At 46.0% G+C, this 4,951-nt stretch overlaps 1 non-coding gene across 1 annotated transcript; it reads right to left on the reverse strand.

The window, feature by feature from the left end:
* Positions 1 to 3,574: 3,574 nt before the first annotated feature.
* On the reverse strand, positions 3,575 to 3,679 carry LOC131515669 (U6 spliceosomal RNA). The gene has a single exon (XR_009263705.1). It is a non-coding gene; the product is annotated as a U6 spliceosomal RNA (small nuclear RNA).
* Between the last annotated feature and the right edge of the window lie 1,272 nt (positions 3,680 to 4,951).

A 4,951-nucleotide genomic window follows, 5' to 3' on the forward strand; every position in this document is an offset into this window, starting at 1 on the left:
GCTCAAGGTCTGGGAAGTTAAATTGAACTCAAGGATTTGGCTACTTAAGAGAGGACAACAAAACCCAAAAAACAACACTTGCCCTCATTCTTCTTTGTGAAGGCGAGCTCCAAATGGGGCAAAAATAAATAAGTTCTCACAGAAAGACAATGCTGCCTTGAGTTCCACTTCCCGTCAGTGAATTCATGACTGCCAGTTTGTTTTCAGGGTGGGTGTTTTTAGCAGCAGGGAATTCTGGTTGACCGGAGGCCAGAGAATGAACAGGAGGAGGGAGGGGAAGAGGGGGAAACTCTCAGGTGCACACCCAGTGTGCTGCTCTGTCTACTTTCTCCTTCCCCATCTGAGTTGGTGACATCTTGCCTCACCCACCGCTGGCCTTTCTCGGGGTCTCAGGTTTTGAGTTGACTGGGCCCTCGGCAGTAGTCTGCAACTCTTCCTCACATGAAAGCACAAATCAGAAGGTACCTATTACAAGGCTGTGAGCACAGAGACAAAGGCCTGGCTGCTGACACCCTCCCACTAACTTGGGTTTTAATGGTGGGTTTAATTTCCTCGCGCTAGCTGAAAGAAAGGGAAAAAAGTGAGCGGAAAGAGCCAGGCTGTGGTTAGTGGTGGCGGTGGGGAAGCGACAGCTGTTGTATTCATGGTTAATCAGGTGTGTCTGTCTTTGTGTCGCATCTGTCTGCTACTGTTGCCGGGCCACATGTGAAAGGGGACGGAGGGGAAGGGGCCATTCATGTTCAAAGCCAGCAAGCACTGACCTCTGCTTCGTTCTCCTCGGGGTAGGCGAGCTTGTCTATTTAACTTTCCCCATTATAGGAAGCTGTAATTCTACTGGATTAGCCCACCCTAACCATTTTGGCCTGACAGACGCAAGCTGCATCCAGAATGCCATAAATCTGCCTGGAGAAGGAAGACCGTTCCCTCCTCCCGTGCTTTTCCTTTGGGATTCCGTTTGATTTGTCAAACAAGAGAAAACCGGAAAGAGAGAGGGGGGGGAAGAAAGAGAACTGAGGGCTTCTTGGTTCCCCATTGGAAACTGACCCACACGCTGCGTTTACATTTTCTCTAATGATTGTCGGGAGCGGAAGGGCTTCTCTGTGTCATGACTAGAACGCCGTTGGCCTCCAGTTCTGTTCATCTCATGGGTCCCACACAAGTGTGGTGTTGGCGTCGGACCTCAGTCATCTCCCTGGCACCAAACCCTCCCCTGGCTTCCCTCTGGTCCGTGCCGCCCTCTTTGCCCAGGACAGAGGGCAGCGGTGGAGCACGGGAGGGTTCCGGCTCCTTTGGGGGGGGGGGGCAAGGCTACGCTGTATGTGCTGCTGGCCCAGCTCTGCCAGGCGGGACTCTTCCTGGGCCTGCGTACAAATAGCTGAAGTGCAAACACCACCCGCTCCCCACAACCTTGTACGTGAGATTGTATTACGGCTGAGTGTCTCCAGGTTCGAAAGTCTTCTCCGGCGAAAGGCGTCAAACTGAGCACCTCCTATCAGTGGTTGGGGGGGGGGGGCTCTACCTCACCCCCGTGGAGGTACCTTGTTTCTAGCCCTTCTCCTTCAGGGTCAACCCTCTACTTCTTGGTATTGGTTGAGTAATATCGGTTGAGTATTGGTAATCCTCAGCATTTTCAAGATCAAGGAGCTTTGGCTGAAATTTTGACTTTCCTTAAGAATCTGCCATCACAGACCTTGTCAACAGAGCTTGCCACGTGCAAATCTATTTTGGTTTAAGCCATTTTTCAATATAGGCTCTAGTTTTCACCCCATCGTGTTAATTCTTGTGGGGAAGCTGGGTTTAGGCTTTATTGACACTTTTGGAGGGTGTGTGTTTGTGTGTGTGTGTGTACATGTATATACATATATGTACATACATATTTTTAAAATATCTTAATATATATCTCTATCATCTGTCTCCTATCTATCTTCTATCTATCTATCTATCTATCTATCTATCATCTTATTCTCTAGCATCTATCTATCTATCTATCTATGTTTAATATCAAAATTGTTACCTTCCCAGAGTGTGGGTTATCATGAGGACAGCTGAGTTTGCTCTATAAGCCTGTGCTGATTGCCGTGGCTGTATTCTTGAGCTCCAGCTTTGGGGTCAGGAAGCTTTCGTTTTACTGATGTCAAAGGATTTCAGAAAACGATCCCACTACCTTCTTCCCTCTGATAACCCCTGGATCTCCACACTTCCATGAAGTCACTAGGCAAATATGAAGCTTGTAATAAAAGTCTAGCACTCTGCTAGGCTCTCCGAGGCTTTCGGGAACTCATCATCTTGTGAGAGGCCAACGACCGTACAAACGAACGAAGCAATAACAAAGCAGGGCTGGAAAAATTTTCAATAACTTAAAAAAAAAATCAAAGCCTAATTTACATTCAGAAAAGTGCACAAATCCTAATTGTATAGCTCGATGAATTATCAGAGAGTAAACATACTTATGTAACCACCACCCAGATCAAGAAATAATATTACTACAGCTGGAAGCTTTTTTGAATTTCTCCCTATGTGGTGACCCCATTACATGTAAAACCATTCTTCTGCAGCACAGTCTGGGACTGAGATTTAGTCTTGATTACGGGGCTACAGCAATGCAGAGATGGAAAGTTTCCCATTAGCTGGAAGGGATTTGCTCATGGCAGGGTTTTAACATGACCCAGGCTGGCCTTCTAAGGCTGGACTTTAGGAGGTCCAGGTGGGCTGGCGTGTGTGATGCTTTTGGCTGAAGGGGAGGACATAGGAGATATTGGCGTCGCTTTTTAATTAGCACCAGTCGTGTCCCGGATAAACCTCATTGGCTGCTTTGCCACCACTGCTCGAAGCTTTGGCTTCCCTTTTTAAAACGTTACGGTAAAGATAGACACGCTATAAAACTGGCCATCTTAGCCAGTTAGGTGTGCAACCGTTCTCCAGAACTCTTTTCCTCTTGCAAATTGAAACCCTGTTCCCATGAAACAATAACACTCCCTTCCTCTTTCCCCCCAGCCCCTGGGAAACACCATTCAACTTTCTGTCTCTAGGAATTTTACTGCTCTAATGACTTCATGTACGTGGAATTCTTTAGTATTTGTGTTTTTGTGACTGGCTTATTTCACCGGGCATCATGTCCTGAGGTTTCATCCATATCGTAGCCTGTGCCAGAATTTTCTTGCTTTCTAAGCCTGGATAATATTGTACATATATATTATTTTATTATTTTTTTAATATGAAATTTATTGTCCAATTGGTTTCCATACAACACCCAGTGCTCATCCCAACAGGTGCCCTCCTCCATGCCCGTCACCCACCTTCCCCTCCTTCCCACCCCCCGTCAACCCTCAGTTTATTCTCAGTTTTTAAGAGTCTTTTATGGTTTGCCTCCCTCCCTCCCTAAGTTTTTTTTTTCCTTCCCCTCCCCCAGGGTCTTCTGTTAAGTTTCTCAGGATCCACCTGAGAGTGAAAACATGGTATCTCTCTCTGTAAGACTTATTTCACTTAGCATCACACTCTCCAGTTCCATCCATGTTGCTACAAGAGACCAGATTTCATCCTTTCTCATTGCCAAGTAGTGTTCTATTGTGTATATGAAAATATGGAACGCTTCACGAATTTGCGTGTCGTCCTTGCACAGGGGCCATGCTGATCTTCTCTGTGTTGTTCCAAATTTAGTATATGTGCGGCCGAAGCCGGCGCATAATATTGTGTATGTTGAGTAATAATGTATGTACCACAGTTTGTTGATCTGTTCATCTGTCAACGGACACTTGAGTCACTTCTGCCTTTTGGCTGTTGTGAACAGTCTTAGATCCCATGGGAGTGCTATCTTTAAAAAAAATTTTTTTTTCCCGCTGATTCCTTTTTGAGAGACAGAATGTGAGTGGGGGAGGGGCAGAGAGAGAGGGAGACACAGAATCCAAAACAGGCTCCAGGCTCTGAGCTGTCAGCACAGAGCCCCATGTGGGGCTCCATCATGACCTGAGCTGAAGTCGGACATCTGACCGACTGAGCCACCCAGGCGCCCCCCATCTTTAATTTCTTTGAGAAACCTTCATACTAGTTTTCATAATGGCCCCACCATTCTGGTGTCCTTTTCACCCGGACTGTTTCCTCCTGACTAGCCTCCCAGATGGCATTGGTAGGAGCCTGGTGTGTGGATTGAGGCGGTGGCCATGTTAGGATGGAGGTCAGGACTCTATGTGGGCCTGTCTAGAGAATTTAGTCCCAATGAGGCAGGTGGGCTGGAGACAAGGCAATCGTGGTGGGTATTTGGAGACGCCAATAAAGAGAGTGGGATTTGGCCAAAGACAAATAATGTGTGCTTTCATCTGGGGGGGAGGCAAGGAGGTTCTTGATTGCCGGGTATTTGGAGACCCAATACTTGTTCGCCCTATCACCTCCAAATCTTTTTTCAGGCTTTAGGTATAAGACTTAGAATAATTATAGGACAGATGGTAAAGAAGAGGAAGGGAAATGACGGGAGATAAGGTAATTGTGGAACCCATACACTTTTTTGCCTGGTCAATTGTGGGGACAAGGGTGCTATTTGAATGAAAAAGATACTCCTTAGAAACAGAGGTGCTAGGGTGTGAGTTTAGAGCTGGCTCTTAATGCGGGAAACACCCATGTATTGAATATTGAAGCAATTTTAAGTATTTCTGTTTTCTAAATCTTGATGCTTCATTGCTAGGGCCAGCCTAGCATTAGTGTCCATTTGAAGGACGCAGTTTGTGGGTCATCAGGGTAAGGGCCTTCAGGACTGATTTAGGGGACTCATGGTTACAAGAATATCCTACTCTTTTCAAGTCCGTTAACTTTGGCCTCTTCCCTTTTCATCGTGGAAAGAACTTTAGTCAGAGTACACATTTTTTCTTAATTTTAAAACTAATATACAGCCACCACTGACCATGTTTAAAGTAAAAAAATATTTACCCTATCCCAAAAGGTAACCATTGTTTAACAGTTC

The sequence above is a fragment of the Neofelis nebulosa genome, chromosome 6 (assembly GCF_028018385.1).
Source record: "Neofelis nebulosa isolate mNeoNeb1 chromosome 6, mNeoNeb1.pri, whole genome shotgun sequence".
In the NCBI taxonomy this organism is placed as follows: domain Eukaryota; kingdom Metazoa; phylum Chordata; class Mammalia; order Carnivora; family Felidae; genus Neofelis; species Neofelis nebulosa.